The sequence below is a fragment of the Scyliorhinus torazame genome, chromosome 3 (genome assembly GCF_047496885.1).
Source record: "Scyliorhinus torazame isolate Kashiwa2021f chromosome 3, sScyTor2.1, whole genome shotgun sequence".
In the NCBI taxonomy this organism is placed as follows: domain Eukaryota; kingdom Metazoa; phylum Chordata; class Chondrichthyes; order Carcharhiniformes; family Scyliorhinidae; genus Scyliorhinus; species Scyliorhinus torazame.
Window position 1 is genome coordinate 210569373 of NC_092709.1, and position 26620 is coordinate 210595992.

The following is a 26620-nucleotide window of genomic DNA, read 5'->3' on the forward strand; positions in this document are numbered from 1 at the left end:
CCCCTTTGAGAGAGAGCAGACTGATGGTGATTTAATCTGAGGGTCACCACACCTCAGGCAGTGGGCAAGGTTGAGAAGGTGCCGCCTTCATGCATAAAGTCAGCGGTACGGGAATTGAACATGTGCTGTTGGCATCGCTCCGCAGCATATAGAGACCCAGGTAATAACTTCTTGCCTAAGTTGATTCCAGTTGGTCTCACTGTATATTAAAATGTAACAATTTCACTTTTATTTTAAGGTACAAATGGAAAGCTACAGGGTTCCACATCAAAGGATGGCTAGGCATGCTAACTGATGTTAAGTGCCTTCAATTGATCAGGCCAAATTGTAACAGGCACCACCTCTAGTTGGAGATAGAAATATCTGCTTAAGACCATTACCATACATTATCTTATTAATGGGCTTCTCCTGCTGTATTGTCCCCGCACATTCGGAATTCCATGCCCCGCCCAGCCGCCGACCTGAGTGCTCTTTTATCATAGTGCAGTCTGAGAGCATTTTTTTAAGACAAGATTTTTTCCAACCTCTGGGGCGAGATTCTCCGACCCCCCGCCGGGTCGGAGAATCGCTGGGGGCTGGCGTGAATCCCGCCCCCGCAGGTTGCCGAATTCTCCGGCACCGGATATTCGGGCGGGGGCGGGAATCGCGCCTCGCCGGTTGGCGCCCCCCCCCCCCGGCGATTCTCCGGCCCGGATGGGCCGATGTCCCCACTACTGGAATGCCTGTCCCGCCGGTGCGGATTAAACCACCTCTCTTACCGGCGGGACAAGGTGGCGCGGGGCGGGCTTTGGGGTCCTGGGGGGGGGGCGCGGGGCGATCTGGCCCCGGGGGGGTGCCCCCCACGGTGGCCTGGCCCGCGATCGGGGCACACCAATCCACGGGCAGGCCTGTGCCATGGGGGCACTCTTTTCCTTCCGCCTTCGCCACAGTCTCCACCATGGCGGAGGCGGACGAGACTCCCTCCAGACTCCCTCAACAGCGCATGCGCGGGGATGCCGTGGGCGGCCGCTGACGCTCCCGCGCATGCACCGCCTGGAGATGTCATTTCTGCGCCAACTGGCGGGGCACCAAGGCCTTTTCCGCCAGCTGGCGGGGCGGAAATCAGTCCGGCTTGGGCCTAGCCCCTTAGGGTTGGGGCTTGCCCCCCAAGATGCGGAGGATTCCGCACCTTTGGGGCGGTGCGATGCCCGACTGATTTGCGCCGTTTTGGGTGCCGGTCGGTGGACATTGCGCCGATACCAGAGAATTTCGCCCCTGATGCCTGAACAGCATGCCTCTACTCGAGGTACTTTTCCACCATAGAAGCAGCTGGCACCATTCAGACGTTAAAGTGCAGCCATTCCTCAACAAGGACCTTTTTGCAGCCAATGGTGAAATCTCTGGATGAGCACCCCAGAGAGCTGAGCACAATATCCCTGATGTTGCAGTCAATGGCCTGGGAGATCACGCTCCTGATCTGGGTGGGAGGGAGTGTACAGAATGAAGGTTGCCAGCCCAGTCATTCAGAGAGAAGGCAGGACAGTCACGTTAAGGGTGCAGAAAAGGTGCAAAATTGGACTCCTCGTAAGGCTCCAAGTCACATTTCATGCACTGGATGCCCAAGTGCATTGGGTGTGATGGCATGACAGCAAAAAGACAGTGTATCCATGGTGCATAGATGTATTTCCCTTGTGCCCCTCATATTCCCATGAGCCATGTTCATCCAAGTAATTGGCCATCATCATTTATGTTTCACAACTTTCAACTGCCTCACTCTCTAAGTCAGGGTCAGGGGAGAATTGCTCATTGACAAGGGTTGAAGGTTGCAGGCCAGGCAAGTGCCTCGCAGCACCCACCACACAAATGCAATGGTGGATGCAGGAGACATCAAACAACATGGGCGGGATTCTCCGACCCCCCGCCGGGTCGGAGAATCCCTGGGGGGGTGGCGTGAATCCCGCCCTGACGTTGGCTGTCTCCAGTGCCGGTTTTTGGGCGGGGGCGGGATTCATGCCACGCTGGTCGGGGGCCCTTGGCAGCGGTCCCCCCTGGCAATTCTCCGGGCCCTGATGGGCCGAGCGGCCGACCCATTTTGGCTAGTCCGTGGATTGGACATGGTCCCACACGGCGGGACCTGGCAGGTACGTTGGCTGCTGCGGTCCTTGGGGGGGGGGGGGGGGGGGGGGGGGGGCGTGGGGGGATCCGACCCCAGGGGGGCCCCCACGGTGGCCTGGCCCCTGATCGGGGCCCACCGATCTGCGGGCGAACCTATGCCATGGGGCACTTCTTCCTTCTGTGCCAGCCCCTGTAGGGCTCTGCCATGGCCGGCATGGAGAAGACACCCCCCTGCACATGCACCAGAATACGCCGGCCGGTCTGCGCATGCACGGAACCATGCCGGCGGTTCGGCGCATGCACTAACTCGTGCAGTCCCTTCGGCGTTGTCTGGCGCGGCGCCAACCCCATCGGCGCCAGCCTATCCCCCGGAAGTGAAGAGAATTCCGCTACTTCCGGTCGGCCCGACGCCAGAGTGGTTCGCGTCGTTTTTTACACCAGCCTCGAGCCATCGTGCCGATTTGGGAAAATCCCGCCTCACCTGTGTGCTCGTGTGCCACAACACATTAAGGACCCCATTGCTGCTGATATGATGGGAGGGAACGTCCAGATGAGACTGTAGGCGATTATGGGTGGAAATGTGGGAATCCTAGTGGCCATTGAGGCGGTGATGTGTTCTGGGCAGTAGATACACAAGGTGTTGCTGGGCGCCGGGAATGATGGGCTGTCAGCCTTCAAGATCATGAGGACAGGGAGTGTTTGTTTTTGAGGAGGGTGGAGGGGGCGGGGTGGGGGTGTTGAGGGTCCCAATATGAATAACCTGACCATCTCACTCCTTCTCCACTTCCTCCCAGATTAGAGATGTATTTTGGGAGCCCAAGTCAGGAGAGCTGGCCATCGTTTTAATAGCCACAGTCGAGGCGAACAGATGTTGGACCCTGCATCACTGCAACAGGGGGCGGCCCTCAAGTGCCCGTTAGGCTGAGGATGGGCCCAGAAGAGTACACCGATGTAGACCTAGAGTATACAGACCTCGATGGTCCTTCAATGACCTGTCAAACACCATGTACAGCAGAAGACTGCGTCTGATCAAGGAGACAGTGCAGCACCTGTGCCATGACCACCCAAACCGGGTAAGCCGTGAAGGTGAAGAACACCTGCTCCTGGTAGCCGTGAAGGTCATGGCTGTCCTCAACCTCTACGCCATTGGGTCATTCCAGGGCTTGAGCATGGACCTGTGTGGCATCTCACAATCATCAGCCTGCAGGTGCATTCAGGAGGGAACTGATGCTCTGTGTACCCGGGCATTGAACTACATCCAATTTGACCTGGAACAGGCCACCAAGGTGTCAGGACTGCAGGATTCACCACCATCGCCAGGTTCAGGGTGCCATTGACAGCATGCATGTCGCCTTGAGAGCTAAGATGGTATTTTGTTTGTTGTTGAAGTGGAAATAAAGATGGCCAGTAAGGGCCATCTTTATTGTATTGTATTCACTGTGTTGAGTCGTACTTTATAAGGGTAATTGTAAGTTATTTTCAGGGATGATGTTATAGATTTTAATACTGTGTTAGTAATAAATGTTTGTTTAAAAATACCATGGGTTCGATTCTCCATTCTTCAGGCGAAGTGCTGAAGCCAATGGAGGATCCGTTGTGTGTAATGATGTGTTGGGTACTCTGGATCTGTGGAGACTGTGTTTACCTTACCAGTAACATAGACAGGCTACCAACACTTGTAATAGTGCAACTCTATTTTATTTAACTAAGAGCTGTTAAACATACTTGCACTGTGGGTCGACACTATGTTAGATTGACTGAAGACTTCTGCCTAACCTGACCAGCCTATACTGCTAGCACATGGTGGATGTTTGTGCTACTGACTGCGGGCTCTGTCTCTCTCAGAGGCTGCATCCCGAATGAGCGGGAACACTAGTGCCATCTGTCTTTATAGTGACCGTGCCCTAACTGGTGATTGGCTGCTGTGTTGTGTGTGTTGATTGGTCTTGCAGTGTGTCAGTCAGTGTGTGTCTCTGCACCATCATATACTGATGTGTATATTATGACATCCCCCCTTTTCTAAAATAAATGTGTGTTTGTGGCAATAAATAATGTAGTATGCGAATGTTCCTAACTATGTGTGGCACATGCGAGCTTATTTACAGGACTATGTACAGAAACTCTAAGATATTTACATTGGAAGATGTCTAGTGCAGATGGACAGTATGGAACACAAACTATAACTAGAACAACAGTATGTACAAACCAATGAGTTAATCAAACAGGGTAACGAAACAATCAGTTCATGAGTTCAAAGAGTCCATGAATTCAGGCAGTTCATAAATTCAGTCTCTGAATTCTGGTCGACTGCCTCAAGGGTGGGTCAGGGGCCGTTTGTTCTGGAATGGGCGAGACTGTGTCGGACTCAGAGGGTGGCAGAGCGAAAGGGAGATCTGCAAAGTTTGTGACGGGTTCGTCGTGACGGCGAGGCAGGATATGATGATCTGGTGGCGAGCTAGGAAGGAGTCATAGTGCCCGCTTATTTCGGCGAAGAAGAGAGCCGTCTTGTAGACGAACCAAAAATGACCTGGGGGCCACTTGTCTGAGCATCACAGCGGTGGCGGACCAACCACCATCGGGAAGTTGGACACGGACCTCGTCATCAGGAGCCAGAGCAGGGAGATCCGTGGCGCGAGACAATTGCATTCGACGAAGGACCAGAAGTTGTCCAAGTCCAGGACATTTGAGCCGGTGACAGGCTGGTGGACAATGGAGCTGATCTGTAAGCAAGCAGGGCGAGGTAAAAATCGGATCCTGCATCGGCCGCCTTGCACAGGAGTCGTTTGACAATGTGCACCCCCTTTTTCAGCTTTGCCATTGGATTGGGGGTAATGGGGACTGGACATGACACATGTGAAGTTGTATCGTTTGGCAAGATTGGACCACTCCTGACTGACAAAACACGGGCCATTGTCAGACATGACCGTGAGCGGGATGCCATGGCGAGCGAAAGTTTCCTTGCACGCACAGATGACCGCAGTTGAGGTGAGGTCGTGTAGCCTAACTACCTCCGGGTATTTTGAGAAATAGTCCACTATGAGGACGTAGTCCCGGCCAAGTGCATGGAACAGGTCGATGCCCACTTTGGTCCAGGGGGACGTGACCAACTCATGGGATTGCAAGGTCTCCCTTGGCTGAGCAGGCTGGAAACGCTGGCATGTTGGGCAGTTCCGAACGGCGTTGGCAATGTCCTCATTGATTCCAGGCCAGTACACTGCCTCACGGGCCCGTCGGCGGCATTTCCCCACTCCCAGGTGGCCCTCATGGAGCTGCTCAAGGACGAGGTTCCGCATGCTGTGCGGAATGACGATCCTGTCCAGCTTTAGTAGAATTCCATCTACCACCGCCAGGTCATCTTTAATGTTATAGAATTGAGGGCATTGGCCCTTAAGCCACCCATCTGTCAGGTGGCGCATGACACGTTGGAGCAGGGGATCGTTGGCCATCTCACGACGAATCTGGATGAGTCGTTCGTCCATGGCGGACAGATTGGATGCGGCGAATGCCACCCGAGCATCAATTTGGCACACGAAGCCCGCTGGGTTGCAGGGTGTGGTGACAGATCGGGAGAGTGCATCGGCGATGATGAGTTCCTTACCCCGGGTGTAGACGAGTTCGAAGTCGTACTGCCTGAGTTTAAGGAGAATACGCTGCAGGCGCGGCGTCATGTCGTTAAGGTCTTTTTGAATGATATTGACCACTGGCCTGTGGTCTGTCTCCACTGTGAACTTTGGGAGTCCATAGACATAGTCATGGAATTTGACGACTCCAGTAAGAAGGCCCAGGCACTCTTTTTCAATTTGCGCATAGCGCTGTTCGGTGGGCGTCATTGCACGTGACGCGTATGCGACAGGAGCCCTTGAGGAGGCATCATCACGTTGAAGGAGCACTGCTCCAAAGCCGGACTGACTGGCATCCGTGGAGATCTTTGTTTCTTTGGCCGGATCGAAAAATGCCAACACCGGGGCCTTGGTCAGCTTCGCCCTGAGTTCCCGCCATTCTTGTTCGTGGGCGGGGAGCCATTGGAAGTTGGTCGAATTCTTAACCAGGTTCCTGAGAGCCATGGTGTGGGAGGCGAGGTTGGGATGAATTTCCCCAGGAAATTGACGATGCCCAGGAAGTGGAGGACCGCCTTCTTGTCCTCCGGTGTTGTAGTCAGTGTGTGTCTCTGCACCATCATATACTGATGTGTATATTATGACATATAACGACGGGAAGATCGGCGCAAATCGGTGAGGGACTCGCACCGGCGCCATGTGAAAGACCCATGGAATACTTGGAAAATGGTCGGAGAATCGCTGCGTCCCGGGCGGCACTTGCGCAGGGCTGACAGGATGCAGTTGAGCACGCCAACATCCCCCACACCCGCACGGGAAACATGCCGCTGGTCGTGCTAAACCACATATCCACCCACCCCGAAGCCACAGCCCACCTCCTGGCCATCCCCTACCACTCCTGGCAGAAGCCCCCCAGACAGCGGCATGGATCTCGGCCGAGTGTGGCAGCGCTGGACACTGTCCGCAGCCGGCATGCCAGGCTCCCGACCGCTGGGACCACACATGGCCAGCGCCTTCAGGAACTCGGCCCATCAGAGGCGGAGCATCGTGGGTGGGCCAACTGATGCTGCTCCAACCGGGTTGTGACTGCGAACGCATCCCTGTGACGCCGATTCGGAGGGGGTGGAGTATTGCGAACCGCCGTGAAACCAGGGCTGGCCCCGATTTCGGAGTCATTCTCCACCCGATTGCCATTCTCGATTTCGCTGTCGGGCCACGGAGAATCCCGCCCATCCATTTCTTCGTGCAATCACTCCTAGAGCGAAGTATTCTTTCCTTAAAGTCTTAGAAAATTAAAATAAAATATTGGAGTTTTGGTTCAGTATCCTAGCCACTGTTGGGGTCTCTAGTCGTAGATCATAATACCCCCGACGATGCACATCAGAGGTGGAGGCAGCAAGCTTCCTTACACGCCCTATGGCCTGTGTTGCTCTTAATGGATATCCTCTGGAGGCTTGGACCTGGAGGGCCAAACAAACGTAGGGGTGTCACCAGTGTCACCATGCCCCCCTGTCCTTCCCGCTGCCCAGGATATGTGCCAATGTCAGGAGCAGGGGAATCAGAAAGGCTGGCGGCTGCCTTGGTGGAAGCATCTCCGATGGGCTCCAGCACTTCTCTCTTGGGGGCTCGTGGCCGCTTGGGAGGAGGGGTGGCTGGAATGAGTTCCAGAAGCCTCTGTCACCTGGTGCTGCCAGTCCTGAGGCTGCCATTGTCTGCATCGTGGTGCCTGACCACGGTCCTCTGCGAATGGGCCAAGCTCTGGAGTGCTTCAGCAATGTCCATCTGTATCTGGGACATGTCCCACTGTGACTGGGCCATGCTGTCAAGGGCCCCAGCAATGGTCCTGAGAGAGTGAGCCAAACCTTGGATGTCACCAATCATGGCTTGGATGTCCTGCTCCAGGCTTTCCACTGAGAACACCACCCTTGCGGAATTGGTCAGGCTGCCACGCAATGCCGGCACAATCTTCTGCGACTGCAGACTTTGGGACTCCTCCAATCAGCCTTGCAGTTACCGGAATGTAGCTGACAGCCCCTCCTGGAGTTTACGGCTCTGGCTTTGTATCTCCAGTAGCTCAGGAAGTCATTTTTCCGGATGTTTGGCATGTGGTTGGGGGGCAGCTGCGTCCCGGGATCCAGCACAAAGTCTGACTGCCCACTCCCTTGGCAGTTCCTGCATCCATCTCATCGGCATCAGCAGCAGTGTGGTGCTCACCAGATAGTGACCCAGAAGCCTGTCTGCTAATCTCACCCATCGAGGTTTGTGATGAGGGTGAAAGCTGTGATGTGTTGTCGGTGCCCTCCTCGGAGATCTCCTCCATGGTGTCTCTTGGGTTGCAGGGGCGGCAGTGACTCTGGATGGCCCAGCCTCATCTGATGGAGATCCTGAAAGATAAGGGACGTGGGCTCAGTGACTGGGAAGGACAAGGGTCTGGGAAATAAACAGGCCATCTGGAGTAAGGCACAATGGATTCTCACATCTCTGGTGCAGGATAATCAATCGATCAGTCATTGCTCATGCCCTCCCCACGATCTCCAGCGCCCTTTCCTCATAGGAGGTGAGGGCTTGCAACTCAAGCACCCCCCCCCCCCCCCCCCCCCCCCACGCCTGTCTACTCCCTCTCCCTTTTGTTGTAGGCTGTCTTCTCCTGCGCGGTCACAAAGAGGAGATTGTAAGTCAGTTGGCTGATGGGTTGTGGGAAGGGGGGGTGCCATGGGGGTACAGCAGGTGCCATATATCGGCACCATCCATGAAGCGGTACTGTTGAGAAGTGACAGGGGGTTTGAGGAAGATGCTGGGAGTTCGGATGTTGGGAGGCTGCCAGATGTTAGGGAATGGATTCATGTTGACCTACCAGGTGTGACAGATGGGACTAATGCCAGGAGGAGACATGCGGCCATTCACACTTGCAGCTCAAATGAGATCATTAATTTTCTTGCGGCATTGAATGCCGGTCTGCCTTGTCCTGCTGCTGGCACTTGCTGCAGCTGCCACTGCTACCCAGGGTCTCCTACACTCACAGTGGTACAGGGTGCCCCACCACTCCTCCATAGTATCCAGAAGCCTGTTCAGGTCTCCCTCCAGAAAGTGAGGGACCGGTCTCCATGTTGCCATCCTCCTGGCTTGGCTGGGAGTGAGTGCTGAAGGAGCATTTAAAAGCAGCTCCCCCTTGTTCGCAGTGAACAATTGAGAGCTGGGTCGGGCGAATCAGAGGCCTGGGGACTCCGGTTGGTGTGATTCACGTGGGGATCATTTTGGCACTAAGTGTGGGTGGATTGCTATCGGGATCGCATAGAACTATCCAACGGTAATCGCACAATGTTTCCTATCGGAGATAACACCGGGCGCAATTCTCTGGAAATAATTTTAAGAGTGAGCGGGAATTGCCGCAAACCTTGCAGCACTCGGCCCAGTGAGGCTGGCAACGCTATTCTTGGTCCACTTAACGAGGCCTCACGGGCTACTCAACACAAATGAAGGCCCGCCCGCCGATTCACCGGCACTGCGCTCGCCAGCCCCCCGATAACAAGGTCGAGCAGCACTTAAGCAGCTCTTGTTCAGCCAACCCCAGCCAGCTCGCAACAATGGTGCCGAGGAGACCGGCCCCATGATTTGGGGACGCTGACTTGGGAGGCTGTTAGATGCAGTGGAGACCAGGAGGGATATCCTGTTCCCCCAAGGGTCCATGAGGGTTAGCCATAGGGCAGCCATACTGCCTGGGACAAGGTGGCGGCAGCATGGAGCACTGGGAGTGTGACCAGGAAGACTGGCCCCCAATGCAGGAAGAAGGTCAATGACCTAAACAGGGCAGCACGTGTAAGTAGATGGCAACCCCTCCACCCACACCGAAACCTTTTCATCCCCACTGGAGCGTCGACTCCCCCCCCTCCCCCTTCAACTCCCCCCAATCCTTCCTCCACCCCCTCCCCAACCTTCCTTCATACCCCCTCTCCTTCCACAACTGTGAACTACATGTGTCGCGAATGATGCCCTCTCTGTGTCTCCTCAGGAAATGCTCTCCCACGATTGCCGGGAGAGGGCCCAGACTGGAGGTGGCGTGCCGGACTTAAGAATCCTCACCTCTTTCAAGGACTGTGCCCTGAAGGTGACTGGGATGACCGAGGACAGGGCAGTCACCCATGCAGAGGCTGGCGGAAGCCGCAGAGGTGAGGAACCGTGAGGCTCCACTCGGAGGACCAGTCAACTCAGGCAATAACAACCTAAGTTGTTATTGCCATACTGACTGACACAGCCCTCCCACTGACCTCAAGTCCATTATCCCGCAGATCCTCCAGCTGACAGCACGGGCCCATCCCAGGCAGTACCGTCTACAGCCTCCCAGGAGGACACCTCAGAGGACAGCTCCGAGGATGCCACCATAATAGGCGCTGCACAGCTGTCATCCCCACCCTCCACCAGCGCAGAGATGTACACCTCGATGGGAAATGTTAGCGGTCAGACTTCTGGGACACAATCTGATGAGCACCACACAGCTGCTGATATACATCAGGTGGAGACAGGAACCCTCAGGCGGAGGGCTGCTGGATCCCAGAACCCAGTTGGGTCCCAGCCTGATGCTGAGCCTGTGGAACAGGGTTACCCGAAGCTCATGTTGATGATAGCAAGTGGCTGGGACATTCAGTGGGAGATGTCAGCTTCACTCCAGCAGAACCATAGCCAACTGGAGGAATCCAAGAGGCTACGGGTGCAGGAGATGTCGCCGCCACTGATGGCACCGAGGCCAACACTGCTAGGGTGGCGACTGTAGTGGAGAGCCTGGTGCATGACATTGGCACCATTAGTGAAGGTGGCCAAGGCATCACGCAGTCGGTGATGGCCATGGCTGAGGGTCTCGACAGAATGGCCACCTCGCTGGGGGATGTCACCCAGTGCCAGGCTGACCTTGTCTGCTCTCAGATGGGCATGGCTGGGGGCTGCAGAGTTTGTCCCAGTCGCACGTGGGCATTGCGAAGCATGGCCCAGTCACTGAGGAGCATTGCCGAGGGCGACGACATGATGGTGCTGACAATGGGGAGCCGCCAGGGCTGGCAGAACCCAATGATGCAGGGGCAGTCGGGGCTTGAACCAGCTGCCCCTCCATCCCAAGGAAAACCCCAATTCCCTATGGGCACTGATCTCGAGACGGGGGCGCTGAGTGCCAACCTGGACCCGTCCCATGGAGTCGGGATGGTGGCCGTCCGCTCCCCCGAGTTCCACCTGTCTGATGAGGCCATGTCTTGCAGCCAGCACATGGGACAGGGCGACACGGCTGTGTATATGCCAGTGACAAGAGAACCGGGCCCTCTGGGGCTAGAGCCCCCAGAGAATGACCACCAGGGGCAATGAAGGTCCTGAGATGAGGTAAGCAGCCGGCTGCCTCCATCTCAGATGTGCATACTGGGGACACACCGAGACGCAATGGTAGAGCTAGGAAGGCAAAGGACATTGAGGATCACTGAGGGCACCAGGGGAGGGGGTGACGGGGGGGAGATTGGGGGTGAGGGGGCTAGGGGAGGGGACAGCACCATCGGGAGACTGGAATTTTCAAACACAATAAACACCTTTGTATACAACCAGTACGATGTCTCTGTCACTTTCTTTCGCAATACTGGCTGTCCTCCAAAACCTTTGCCCATCTCTCTAGACATCTCCGCCCCCCCCATTGAATCCACCCGCCCTCCAGCCATGAGTGTGTCACTGGGGCTGTGTCCCATCCCCTGGGTGTTCGGAATTTGGCTATTGTGTAAGTGATGTTGCTTCCCACAGTGTTCAAGCACAGTGCCCAGGCATGAAGCTGTGATTGGGATGCTAGGTAATGACTCCGACATGCTACATGGCCCGCCCAACCACAGGAATTCACTTGTGTTGTGTGAAGTGCTCGCGTAATTATGATTGCCAATTCCCTATTAGCGATAGCCTTCAGCCGCATGGCCAGAGGTCTCGGCAGTCGGTGGGTGTTATGAGTGGTTGGTAGCAGGGCAGCACGGTGGCGCAGTGGGTTAGTACTGCTGCCTGACGTTGTGAGGTTCTAGGTTCGATTCCGACTCTGGGTCACTGTCCGTGTGGAGTTTGCACATTCTCCCCATGTTTGCATGGGTTTCGCCCCCAAAACCCAAAAGATGTGCAGGGTATGTGGATTGGTCACGCTAAATTGCCCCTTAATTGGAAAAAAAGAATTGGATACTCTAAATTCTTTTTTAAAAAGGTGAAAAAAAAATGAGTGATCGGTAGGGCGGACAGGTATTAGAACATAGAACATACAGTGCAGAAGGAGGCCAATCGGCCCATCGAGTCTGCACCGACACACTTAAGCCCTCACTTCCACCCTATCCCCATAACCCAATAACCCCTGCTAACCTTTTTGACCACTAAGGCAATTTAGCATGTCCAATCCACCTAACTTCAACGTCTTTGGATTGTGAGAGGAAACCGGAGCACCCGGAGGAAACACACACAGACACAGGGAGAACGTGCAGACTCCGCACAGACCGTGACCCAGTGGGGAATCGAACCTGGGACCCTGGCGCTGTGAAGCCACAATGCTAACCACTGTGCTGCCTTGCTGCCCCAAGGGTTTCCCCAGGAACAGGTACACACAATCCAAGGGTTGGCATTGTGGTGCCGTGAACAGTTGCCCCCCCAGAACCTGTCCCTCACCCTCCCTAGGCAGCCCACCCCTCGAAGGGTCCTCCACCCCCAGCTGAGGGTCCTCCCCCTCTCCCCCACCGAGCACTGGGGTGGCAGCTTGTCACTGGCAATTGGCAGGATCTTCCATCTGGCCAATGTCTACACCATTTTTCATGACTCGCCCTTTCTGCCACCAGTGGACCCACCGCAAGGGGTTCCCTTCAGTATGGCCAGAAGATCCCGCCAGCAGGAATGGATCTAAAATCCCACCTATTGTATTTGCTCTGAGATAAATCTTCGCTAAACTATTGAATAAACTTGGCTCATTGCTCATTATTACATCTTATACAGCCTTCCTCTAGTTGGTTCTGGGTCATGTGGTTGAGGAAAACTATCTTGAACATCGTGAAATGAAATGAAAATCGCTTATTGTCACAAGTCGGCTTCAAATGAAGTTATTGTGAAAAGCCCCTAGTTGCCACATTCCGGCGCCTGTTCGGGGAGGCTGTTACATTTCTGACATGAGCTCATCTGCTTATCCAAATATTTCTAGAAGCTTCCGTGGAATCCACTCTGCCTACATGCTTGTGCAATCGTTGCAGAATAACTTTTTGCCACTTCACAGCTGCTACCAGAAGGCCGATACACAAGTGCCAATTCGACCTTAAATCTTTCTGTATTTGTTAACTCCATATATAAAGTCTCCATTACCTGCTTACGCATTGTTATATCATCTCTGATTATGAAAGCAATTACAGCCCTAATCCCACTTTACTAGATTCATCTAATTCCTGTACACTTCCAAAACTTGATATATTCAATTCTCAGTCCTGACAACCTGGCAACCATGTCTAAGCACTGGCTATCATATTCTAAGAAGTCTTACAACACCAGGTTATAGTGCAACAGGTTTGTTTTGAATCACTAGCTTTCGGAGCACTGCTCCTTCCTCAGGTGAATGAAGAGGTAGGTTCCAGAAACATTTATAGAGACAAAGTCAAAGATGCAAGATGATACTTTGAATTGCCTGCAATTTGTCCCTTGGACTCGCTGGGCTCAACCAACCGTACACGTCATTCGGGTGAATGGGGTCATGGCCGGTAGATTCCCCTTCCGGGATTCACCCGGCTCGCTACATCTTGCAAGCTCTAATGTGATCTTGTGAGACGTCGCAATCTGAATCCCGGCCATTGTAGGAGGGATTGGTATTTGGAAAATCTACATATTAGAGTGAGGCCGCGAATCTCCCTTGCCAGATCGACCGAGGCTTTGGAATTTAACCTTTTCACCTCGAGACATTAGGTGAACGCCTTTCAGTACTGGTCCCCACAAACGGGGAGCAGATCGAAAGGTACTTGGGGCGTCTCCCAGGGGTTCGGAAGCACCCAGGCGGTTGCCCGCTGGGCTTGATGGCACACTGGCACTGCTGGCATCACCTTGGCAATGCAACTCTGGCAATGCCACTTGAGTGCCAGGCTGGCACTCCCCAGGTGACACTTCTAGGCTGGCAGGGACACTGCCAGGGTGCCCATCTGGCAATGCCAAGGTGCCAGGTTGGCACTTTTCCCATGCGAGGGATCGTGCCTGGGGTGCCCTGCCCCTGTAAGGTGGAGTTGGGGGGGGGGGGGGGCTGAGGGCCCCCTTATAGGTGAGTTGGAGCTTTGAGGATCCAGGGATCACATCGGGAGGTGGGGGGGGGGGGGGGGGGGGGTCCATAGGCTGGGAGACCATTCTCCTTCTGCACTGAAGAGTCCTGGTGAGCGGAGCTCCTTAGTGCAGGAAACAAGTCTAAGTGCAGCCTCAGCAGGGCTTTCCCCACTTAGGCCCCAGATTGCAACAAAGTCCGTTCGATAGCATCATCTTCCTCGGTGCTTTGAGCGCTGGGATACACACGGCTAAACATACTCGATACAGGACTCTGTTGCAATTCAGTGAGATCACGCCCTCTGCGTTTGAGTGAAGTGCATTTGTGTGTTCCACAAACATCAGCCTATCCTTCTGCACTGATGTTGTTCATCTGACTTTTTCTTTCTATTCATTCTAGAGATCTGGTCATTGGTATTGAGGCCAGCATATATCGCCTATTATTAATTCTCCTCGAAACGATGGTGGTAAGCTTCATTTTTGAACCACTATAGTGGTAGTGAGGTATTTTCTCAAAATTGTCAGATAGGGAGATTCATGATTATGATCCAGCGACAATTAAGAAACAACAAAATATTTGGAAGTCAGGAGGGTGTGTGATTGAAAGGGGAAACCTGCATGTAGTAGTGTTCCCATGCACTGACTGCCATTGAATTTGTGGCCAGTAGACTTGGAAGAGTCTGCAGACATTCAAAAAAGGCTGACGGTACCCTGATCAAGAAGGTTGGATACAACTATCATCTGGTTGTGCAGTTTCAAGAGAGCTCTTTTTGAATATTTCCCTCAGGACTATCATTATGACATTATAAATGCTTAGCTGAGCTTCAGAAACTACAACTATCTCAACAGGGGATTGTGAGTTCACAATTTGATTGACAGCTTAAAGCGATGATTTAAGGATTAGTTGCATTTGATGTGGGGGTCTGAATTGAAGTTTGTTTTCTTTTTCTAAGATATTACCCACTTGTGTTTTAAAAGCTTTGAATGGATATTATTATTACTGCAAGAACTTTTCATTATCAAGTGTGTTGGAGTGAGAGTGGTTTTAGATGTTAGAAGTTTATCTTTTTCATCTCCACATGGTTGCTGCGATCTGCCCATGGTGGATTCTGGATGAGTGGCTATGAAGGTGTCATCAAAGGTACTTGGGGGCATGGGGAAGGTGGGGATATGTACTCATGCAAGGATCATAGAAATTTAGCATGCAGGTATAACAAAAATTGGGAAGGGAAATGGCATGTTGGCATTACATGAATAAGGCAGTCTTGCTACATTTGTATAAAGCTTTGCTGACACTATACCTGGCATACTTGGATTTCCATTATAAAAAAGGATGTACTTGAATTGGAGACAGTACAATTGATTGGTTTCTGGGATGAGAGACTTCTTCTATGATGAAACACTGAGCAAATTAACCCTTTACTCTATGAAGTTTAGAAGAATGAACTCCATAAGAAGCATTGCAACACATAAAATTGTGAAGGGGTTTGATGGGCATTGTTTCTCCTAGCTTGGGAATCTATGATATGAAGGCACATCTCAGGAGAAGGATTGATCATTTAGGACTGAGATGAGGATCAAGTGTCAGGCATTCTGTCTACATGACTAGCCCAACTCAGTTGTAACTGTTTCAATATGTTGTGGCTGCTTGGCATGCCAGCTTGGGTGACCACTTCAGTATCTGGTATTTTGTTCTGCAATATGATAATCAGAAGCTCCTGAAGGTAGCTCAAGTAATGCTAGGACACATTTCAAATCGTGCATGCATAGAGCAGAGTACGCAGGACTGTTGCTCTCTATCGACTTTCACTTTGCTGCCCTTGGTTCGAAGACTGATGTCCAAAATCTGCTGAAAGTTACACTTGCTTTGGCAATTCTTGCATGCGTCTTGTCATCAGCACAGTGGGCTAAGACAGCTGGCTTGTAATGCAGAACAAGACCAGCAGCGCGGATTCAATTCCCGTTCCAGCCTCCCCGAACAGGCGCCGGAATGTGGCGACTAGGGGCTTTTCACAGTAACTTTGTTGAAGCTTACTCGTGACAATAAGCGATTATTATTATTATTATCATCAATACGGATAGCTTGAGAGGAAGTGTGATGATGAGATAAGTGAACTTATCCACTGCTGACAGCTTCTGATCATGAACTGCAACCTTGGGCTTGAGATATGGCATTTCTAGAGCAGGCTGGTACATTACTGCAGCTGTCTTCATGTTGATCTTAAGGCCAAAGTTTTTTCATGAGTTGTGGAGCAAGTTCATGCTGCATTGCATGTCCAGCTCCAAACCGACAGGGAGCATATGACAAACAGGAAATTGTGAAGAATGCCCTTGGAGACCTTGATCTTTGCCTGCAGCCATCTCAGATTGAGCAGCTTCCAATCCATGCAATATCTGATTTCAGTGCCAGGATCATCATCAGAGAAGTTATCAGCAAGCAGAGTAGGGAAAACCATGGTAAAGAGGGTTGCCGCGAACGTGCAACCCTGCTTAACACCATTTGTGACTGGGAATTGGTTAGACATTTCCTCTTATTTACCCGATCAAAATTGTTCATGAATTTGAACGCTTCTATTAGATCTCCCTCATTAAATAGTATGATTCAATTTATATTGCCTCTTCTTATTCTTCCTATCAAAATATATTATTTCACACTTTTCTGCAATAAATTACATCAGCCATGTGCCTCTCCAATTTGCCAGTTTACTTCCTGAAATCTGTTACTATCGTCCCAATTGTTCACTTTTTCTTTTGTCATCTTGGCAAACTTCATACTCTGCATGCCCAAGCCAGGTCATTAACATATATTTTTTAAAAGCGGAAGTTCCAAATGGGACAACCCCTCGGGACTTATGAATCATAGGGCGCAATTCAGCGGACAAAAGCTTACGTCTGCTTTTGGCCGCCTTTGGCAGGGTGTTTCTCGGTGGCTGCAGCGCCGAGAATCACCCCATTAATCAATGGCACTTTGCTGGTTTTGCCGGATTTGGGGCTCTCCCAGGATTCACCCACCGTGTCAGATGGAGGCCACGCGCAGTGTGATTGCTGAATCATGCCTCATACAGTTCAAAAGAGTCCCTTCGGCCTCTTTCAGACTGCAAAACAATTCTTCATCACAGCATACCACTTTGCATTCTTTTGCCAATTTTATACCCACACTCTCTTTTTAAACCTCATGGCTTACTGTACGTGTGATTTCAATAAATCACACATCTTCACTTCTGCTTGATACATTACTATTCAAATACCTGATCTTCAAAAGGTCTGCAGGGCACAATCACAGATCCATGAATAAATGGATGCGATGCATGATAGTCTGCTTTCCAAATTTCTAAACTAATAAGATCAAGAAATGAGAAAATATTGTCAAAACTAAACAGTTTATTTTATTTTATTCCACTGTGAAGGATTGTTTTCACACCTCAGGAAGGTTTACACAAGTTTACAAATGGCATTCTGAAATGAAAATTGCTTTTAGTGTGTGAAAACAATAGAACACCAAATGTAATAAGTTATGTTCAACCAGTCATTAAAGTCAATCTATCCTCAACACTATTTCCATTATTGATGTTCTATTGAGCCGTCCATTAGAATGTCCCACCATCTTAGCCTTCAGGCGATTTTGACCCACAATTTGAGCTGATTTCACTGTTTGGCAATGATAATTATTTCATCTTTTTAATATTCACATAGAATTGCCAACACACAGTGGCAGCAGTGTTTACCATATACAAGATGCACTGCAGCAACTCATCAGTGCTCCTTCAGCAGCAGCTTCCAAACACATGACCTCTACCACCTAGAGAGACAAGGAGAGCAGGTGCATAGGAAGACCACGACTTGCAAGTTTCCCTCCAAGCCACTGCCTTGTGTCTTGGGACTATACTGCTGTTCTTTCAATGTCACTGGGTTGGAATCCTGGAACTCCCTTCCTCACAGCACTGTGGGTGTCCCGACAACACATAGATTGCAGTGGTTCAAGAAGGTGGCTCACCAACACCTTCTGAAAAGCAATTAGATTTGGGCAACTAAATGTTTGCCTAGCCAGCGATGATCGCATCCCATGAAATAATTTTTAAAATCTGAAAATATAGGCAGGCAAACAGTTGTGACGTAGTCATGAGACTCCACTACCAATATAGTTTGGGAAGCTCAAATCCCATGGTCGAATATTGTGAGTTTGTATTTAATGAACAGGATTTTCCTTCCTGGGATGGCAAAAAGAAGTCAGGACTGTCTCCAAGTGCCGGATCCACTTGGCCTGTCACAGGGAGGCTGCCTATAGGTTCCTAAACTGTCACCTAATGTCTGCAGAAACCTGAAGGCCAATTGGAAAACTCCAGTTGATTTCCTCTAATTGGCCTTGGTTGGGTTCTTTTTTTTAAATGACTTTTACTGAGTTACAAAGCCAGGGTTCAGAGTGTGGACAGGGGCAAACCCCTAATCCAGCTCCTTTCCTGCTCCAAAAAACAATTCAAATTGAATCCAATTCGTCGTCCCCACAAGAGAGACATACCAGATCTGAGCCAAAAGGCCGAGCAGATATTACACTTGATCTTAGCCAAAAGGCCGAGAAGCGATCTCCGTTGGGTTCTTAATGAGCATGCTGTATGAGGATGGATAGCCCTGCTGTCCCCCAATACCAGCTTTGCAAAACTGGCCTGGAGATGGAGCTAGGGAACAAGCAGCGGAACAGCTTTTAGCTCCCAGCCGCTTATAGGGCGTCAAAGAGCCATACAGATTTTACAGCATGGAAAGAGGCCTTTGGCTCATTGTGTCTGCACTGGCCATCAAACACCTGTTTATTCAAATCCCATTTTCCAGCACTTGGCCCGTAGCCTTTTATGCTGTGGCATTTCAAGTGCTCATCTAAATACTTCTTGTTGTGAGTATTTCACCTCTACCAGTCCAGTCCTTTGATGTGAGCTGAAATTACAATATGTCTGTTAATTATGGACTCGTTCCAGAGCAAAAAAAATCAAAGCCCTATGTTGTAAAATAAACCCTTTGCTGGTTGACCTGTCTAACAGGGAAGGATACTTGTCACCCCTCCTTCTCCCTTTGCCCCATCTATGGCCATAAGATGTAGAAGCAGAAGTAGGCCACTGGGCTCATCGAGTCTGCTCGCCTTTCAATGAGATCACGGCAGATCTGACAATCCTTAACTGTACTCTCCTGCCTTATTCCCCAAACCCTCAGTTCCCTCAGTTCCCTTGCTGTCCATCTCAGTCTTGAACAGTTCATAGAATTGTAGAATTACTACAGTGCAGAAGGAGGCCATTCGGACCATCAACACTGCACCGACCTTCTGAAATGGCACCACACTGAGGCCCACTCCCCTGCCGGTAGCCCCAGCTAACATTTGGACACTAAGGGGCAATCTGGCGTGGCCAATCCACCTAACCTGCACATCTTTGGACTGTGGGAGGAAACTGGAGCATGCATACATGGGGAGAATGTGCAAACTCCACACAGTCACCCAAGGTAGGGATTGGACCTGGGTCCCTGGTGCTGTGAGACAGCAGTGCTAACCACTGTGCCACCATGCTGCCCCTTCTCTGTGGTAGAGAATTCCTCAGATTTGCTACCCACTGAGAGAAGAAATTCCTCCTCATCTCGATTGTGAGATTTTGAACTTTCTTCCTCAAAATGTAGTGGAACCAGTCCTTGAAAATATTTAGGGAAATGGAGATAGAATCCAGATAGGCAAGGGGTGATAGGTTATCCAGGGTCGGTGGGAATATGAAGCTGTGGTTATATTCAGATCAGCCATTACCTTATTGAAGGGTGGAGCAGGCTCGAGGGGCTGAGTAACCTATCCCTGTTCCTAGTTCATATGTCTATATGGTGGGCTTCTCACTGTTGTCTGTCCTTTTTCATATAAGAGAAGTTGTGGATTTGGAAGATGCTGCTGATGCAAGTCAATGGAACCCCTAGGATGTTTATGGCAGTAGATTCAGTGTTGGAAATGCCATTGAATGTGAACAGTAGATGGATAGCTTTTCTCTTGTTAGAGATGGTCATTTGTGGACAGCAAATATTACTTGCCACTTAACAGTCCAAGCCTGAAAATTGCCCAGGTGCTGTTTCATGTGGACATCAAATGTTTCAATATCGGAAGAGTTGCAAATGCTACTGAACTAATGTAATCATCAGTGACATCCCACTTTTGACCTTATGATGGAGGGAAGATCATTGATGAAACAGCTGAAAATGGTGGATGTAGGACACTACCCTGAGGAATTCCTGCAGTGATGCGCTGAGGTTATTAGCCTCCAAAAACCACAACCATCTTCTTTTTACTAGTTGTGACTTGAAACTGTGGAATTTTCCGTAAATCCCATTGTCTCCAATATTACTAGGGTTTATTGATGCCACACTCAGTCAAATGCTGCCTTGATATCAAGCTCAGACACTCTCACCTCACCTCTAGAATTCAGAATTTTTGTTACTGATTCAGCCAAGGACATAATGACATCAAGAGTTAACTGACCCTAGCAGTGAGCAGATCATTGTTGAGTAATTGCCGCTTGATGGCACTGTTGATAACACCTTCTGATAACTGTGCTGATGATTGAGATAGACTTGATGGAGCAGTTATTGGCTGGAATGTATTTATCCTGATTTTGGTGGCCAGAACATAGCAGGGCAATTTTCCACATATTTTCACATATGCCATGTTGTAGCTTCACTTAAGGAGCTTGACTAGAGGTATGGCTCATTATGGAGCACAAGTTTTCAGCACTAAAGCTGGGAATTGTCAGGACCTAGAGCCTACACTGCATCCAATGTTTTCAGTTGTTTCCTGATATCACATGAACTGAATTGTCCGAAGACTTGCATCTATCATTAATGAGCATTTGTTGCTCATTCCTATTTGCTCTCAAGAAGGTGTTGGTGAGTCACTTTATTGAACTGCTGCAATCCATGTAATCCAGCTACGCTCACTGTGCTGTCAGGAAAGGAGTTTCAGGTTTCTGACCCAGCGACAGTGAAGGAACGGCGATATATTTCAATAATCAGGGTGGTGTGTGACTTGGAGGGAAACTTGACTTGATGGTATTCCCATGCATCTGGTATTTTTGTCCTTCTTAGTGGTAAAGGTTGGAGGTTTGGAAATTGCTGTTAAAAGGGGATTCGTGAGTTGCTGCAGTGCATTTGTATACTGCTCATACTGGTGGAGGGAGTGAATGTTTAAGCTGGTGGATGGGTTGCCAATCAAGTGGGCTGCTTTTTCTTGGATGGTATCAGCCTTCCTGAGTGTGTTGGAGCTGCACATATCCAGGAGAGTGGGCAATATTTTGTCACTCTCCTGACTTATACCTTGTAGACTGTGGACACGTTTGGGGATGTCAGGAGGTGAGGTATATGCCAAAGAATTCAGTCTCTGACCTCTCTTGTAGAATTCATACAGTTAGTTTGTTTGCACTGAGTGCTGAATTTGGTGCTTTTTGAGTGCGATAGTGAGAGTTTGGTGACCGAGGGAGTATAAGGCTTCATTTTTATCTAAAGTTTAGTCTTTCTTTTATTTAGTTAATTAGCTTAAAAGTTGCTGTTTGGTTTAGAAGAAGGTGAATTTTCAATCAGCTTTAAACAGGCTTCTACTTCTAGGCACTTGCAGCTGGAGCTTGTTAATTAGTTAATTGGATTAGGCCAGTTTTTCAGAGGCTAGATTCACAGTATAAAAGTGATCCCCTACAGTGCAGACTTTGTTTGCACTGAGTGCTGAATTTGGTGCTTTTTGAGTGCGATAGTGAGAGTTTGGTGACCGAGGGAGTGCTGAATTTGGTGCTTTTTGAGTGCGATAGTGAGAGTTTGGTGACCGAGGGAGTGCTGAATTTGGTGCTTTTTGAGTGCGATAGTGAGAGTTTGGTGACCGAGGGAGTTAGGTGAGGAGGGAGTAAGGTGCTCCTTTCATTTTGTTTCCGACATTTCCGCAAAGAGTGCGAAGAGAGCCAGGAGTTTACAGGAAGTGTAGCTGACTGGGAGCAGAGTCGGAGGGCGGAGATCTAGTTAGTCCACACAGCAGCTATATTCTGTAAGGTAAGAGGGGATGGAGGCTAGGCCAGTTACATGCTCCTCCTGTAGGATGTGGGTGGTGAGGGATACCACCGGTGTCCCCACTGACTATACCTGCGGGAAGTGCACCCAACTTCAGCTCCTCAAAGACCGTGTTAGGGAACTGGAGCTGAAGCTGGATGAACTTCGGATCATCCGGGAGGCAGAGGGGGTGATTGAGAAGAGTTACAGGCAGGTAACCACACCCAAGGTACAGGACAAGAATAGCTGGGTTACAGTCAGGGGGAGAAAACAAACAGGCAGACAGTGCAGGGATCCCTCGTGGCCGTTCCCCTTCAAAACAAGTATACCGTTTTGGATGCTGTTGGGGGGGGTGACCTACCGGGGGAAGGCCCTAACGGCCAGGTCTCTGGCACTGAGTCTGGCTCTGGGGCTCAGAAGGGAAGGGGGGAGAATAGAAAAGCAATAGCTGTAGGAGATTCAATGGTTAGGGGAATAGATAGGAGATTCTGTGGTCGCGAGCGAGACTCCCGGAAGGTATGTTGCCTCCCGGGTGCCAGGGCCAGGGATGTCTCGGATCGTGTCTTCAGGATCCTTAAGGGGGAGGGGGAGCAGCCAGAAGTCGTGGTGCACATTGGTACCAATGACATAGGTAGGAAAAGGGGTGTGGAGGTAATAAACAAGTTTAGGGAGTTAGGCTGGAAGTTGAAAGCCAGGACAGACAGAGTTGTCATCTCTGGTTTGTTGCCGGTGCCACGTGATAGCGAGGCTAGGAATAGGGAGAGAGTGCAGTTGAACACGTGGCTGCAGAAATGGTGTAGGAGGGAGGGCTTTAGGTATTTGGATAATTGGAGCGCATTCTGGGGAAGGTGGGACCTGTACAAGCAGGACGGGTTGCATCTGAACCAGAGGGGCACCAATATCCTGGGAGGGAGGTTTGCTAGTACTCTTCGGGAGGGTTTAAACTAATTTGGCAGTGGAATGGGAACCGGATTTGTAGTCCAGCAACTAAAGTAGCCGATATTCAGGACGCCAAAGCATGTAATGAGGCAGTGGGGAAGGGAACACTGACAAAGGAGAGTATTTGCAGGAACGGAGATGGGTTGAAGTGTGTATACTTCAACGCAAGAAGCATCAGGAATAAGGTGGGTGAACTTAAGGCATGGATCGGTACTTGGGACTACGATGTGGTGGCCATCACGTAAACTTGGATAGAAGAGGGGCAGAAATGGTTGTTGGAGGTCCCTGGTTATAGATGTTTCAATAAGATTAGGGAGGGTGGTAAAAGAGGTGGGGGGGTGGCATTATTAATTAGAGATAGTATAACAGCTGCAGAAAGGCAGTTCGAGGAGTATCACCCTATTGAGGTAGTATGGGTTGAAGTCAGAAATAGGAAAGGAGCAGTCACCTTGTTAGGAGTTTTCTATAGGCCCCCCAATAGTAGCAGAGATGTGGAGGAACAGATTGGGAAACAGATTTTGGAAAGGTGCAGAAGTCATAGGGTAGTAGTCATGGGCGACTTTAACTTCCCAAATATTGAGTGGAAACTCTTTAGATCAAATAGTTTGGATGGGGTGGTGTTTGTGCAGTGTGTCCAGGAAGCTTTTCTAACACAGTATGTAGATTGTCCGACCAGAGGAGGGGCAATATTGGATTTAGTACTGGGTAATGAACCAGGGCAAGTGATAGATTTGTTAGTGGGGGAGCATTTTGGAGATAGTGACCACAATTCTGTGACTTTCACTTTAGTAATGGAGAGGGATAGGTACGTGCAACAGGGCAAGGTTTACAATTGGGGGAAGGGTAAATACGATGTTGTCAGACAAGAATTGAAGTGCATAAGTTGGGAACATAGGCTGGCAGGGAAGGACACAAGTGAAATGTGGAACTTGTTCAAGGAACAGGTGCTACGTGTCCTTGATAGGTATGTCCCTGTCAGGCAGGGAAGAGATGGTCGAGTGAGGGAACCATGGTTGACAAGAGAGGTTGAATGTCTTGTTAAGAGAAAAAAGGTGACTTATGTAAGGCTGAGGAAACAAGGTTCAGACAGGGCATTGGAGGGATACAAGATAGCCAGGAGGGAACTGAAGAAAGGGATTAGGAGAGCTAAGAGAGGGCATGAACAATCTTTGGCGGGTAGGATCAAGGAAAACCCCAAGGCCTTTTACACATATGTGAGAAATATGAGAATGACTAGAGCGAGGGTAGGTCCGATCAAGGACAGTAGCGGGAGATTGTGTATTGAGTCTGAAGAGATAGGAGAGGTCTTGAATGAGTACTTTTCTTCTGTATTTACAAATGAGAGGGGCGATATTGTTGGAGAGGACAGTGTGAAACAGATTGGTAAGCTCGAGGAAATACGTGTTAGGAAGGAAGATGTGTTGGGCATTTTGAAAAACTTGAGGATAGACAAGTCCCCCGGGCCTGACGGGATATATCCAAGGATTCTATGGGAAGCAAGAGATGAAATTGCAGAGCCGTTGGTAATTATCTTTTCGTCCTCACTGTCAACAGGGGTGGTACCAGGGGATTGGAGAGTGGCGAATGTAGTGCCCCTGTTCAAAAAAGGAACTAGGGATAACCCTGGGAATTATAGGCCAGTTAGTCTTACTTCGGTGGTAGGCAAAGTAATGGAAAGGGTACTGAAGGATAGGATTTCTGAGCATCTGGAAAGACACTGCTTGATTAGGGATAGTCAGCACCGATTTGTGAGGGGTAGGTCTTGCCTTACAAATCTTATTGAATTCTTTGAGGAGGTGACCAAGCATGTGGATGAAGGTAAAGCAGTGGATGTAGTGTACATGGATTTTAGTAAGGCATTTGATAAAGTTCCCCATGGTAGGCTTCTGCACAAAGTAAGGAGGCATGGGATAGTGGGAAATTTGGCCAGTTGGATAACGAACTGGCTAACCGATAGAAGTCAGAGAGTGGTGGTGGATGGCAAATATTCAGCCTGGATCCCAGTTACCAGTGGTGTACCGCAGGGATCAGTTCTGGGTCCTCTGCTGTTTGTGATTTTCATTAATGACTTGGATGAGGGAGTTGAAGGGTGGGTCAGTAAATTTGCAGACGATACGAAGATTGGTGGAGTTGTGGATAGTAAGGAGGGCTGTTGTAGGCTGCAAAGAGACATAGATAGGATGCAGAGCTGGGCTGAGAAGTGGCAGATGGAGTTTAACCCTGGAAAGTGTGAGGTTGTCCATTTTGGAAGGACAAATATGAATGCGGAATACAGGGTTAACGGTAGAGTTCTTGGCATTGTGGAGGAGCAGAGAGACCTTGGGGTCTATGTTCATACATCTTTGAAAGTTGCCACTCAAGTGGATAGAGCTGTGAAGAAGGCCTATGGTGTGCTCGCGTTCGTTAACAGAGGGATTGAATTTAAGAGCCGTGAGGTGATGATGCAGCTGTACAAAACTTTGGTAAGGCCACATTTGGAGTACTGTGTACAGTTCTGGTCGCCTCATTTTAGGAAGGATGTGGAAGCTCTGGAAAAGGTGCAAAGAAGATTTACCAGGATGTTGCCTGGAATGGAGAGTAGGTCTTACGAGGAAAGGTTGAGGGTGCTAGGCCTTTTCTCATTAGAGCGGAGAAGGATGAGGGGCGACTTGATAGAGGTTTATAAGATGATCAGGGGAATAGATAGAGTAGACAGTCAGAGACTTTTTCCCCAGGTGGAACACACCATTACAAGGGGACATAAATTTAAGGTGAAAGGTGGAAGATATAGGAGGGATATCAGAGGTAGGTTCTTTACCCAGAGAGTAGTGGGGGCATGGAATGCACTGCCTGTGGAAGTAGTTGAGTCGGAAACATTAGGGACATTCAAGCAGCTGTTGGATAGGTACATGGATTACGGGAAAATGATATAGTGTAGATTTATTTGTTCTTAAGGGCAGCACGGTAGCATTGTGGATAGCACAATTGCTTCACAGATCCATGGTCCCAGGTTCGATTACGGCTTGGGTCATTGTCTGTGCGGAGTCTGCACGTCCTCCCTGTGTCTGCGTGGGTTTCCTCCGGGTGCTCCGGTTTCCTCCCACAGTCCAAAGATGTGTGGGTTAGGTGAATTGGCCAATGATAAATTGCCCTTAATGTCCAAATTACCCTTGGTGTTGGGTGGAGGTGTTGAGTTTGGGTAGGGTGCTCTTTCCAAGAGCTGGTGCAGACTCAAAGGGCCGAATGGCCTCCTTCTGCACTGTAAATTCAATGATAATCTATGATTAATCTAGGACAAAGTTTCGGCACAACATCGTGGGCCGAAGGGCCTGTTCTGTGCTGTATTTTCTATGTTCTATGTTAGTCCGGTTAAGTATCTGGTCGTGGTGATCTCTCCAGAATGTTGATGGTGGGGGATTCAACAATTGTAATTCCTTGTGCACCATTGTTTGGTGCTGGTGTGACATGAATGTTCCCAAAAATGGCGGGGGCCTCAGGAGAAGGCAGAGAGAATGAAGTGCCAAATGCTTCAGCCTTGTCATTTGCACTGACATGCTGGGTTGCGCCATTATTAAACATGGACATCTTTAAGGACCCTCCTCCTCCCATTAGTTGTTGCATTATCCAGCGCCAATCACAACTAGATGTAGCATTTGATCTGATCCATTGGTTGTCAGAATCCCTCCAGTGCAGAAGGAGGCCATTTGGCCCAGCGAGTGTGCACCGGCCCTTCGTAAAAG

At 50.0% G+C, this 26620-nt stretch overlaps 1 protein-coding gene and 1 pseudogene across 1 annotated transcript in view; both read right to left on the reverse strand.

Annotated features, from left to right (window-relative positions):
* Positions 1-26620, reverse strand: part of LOC140408932 (zeta-sarcoglycan) — a 780044-nt gene that overhangs the window by 291643 nt on the left and 461781 nt on the right. The gene's annotated exons all lie outside the window — the stretch shown is intronic.
* On the reverse strand, positions 18289-18503 carry LOC140409673 (U2 spliceosomal RNA; annotated as a pseudogene).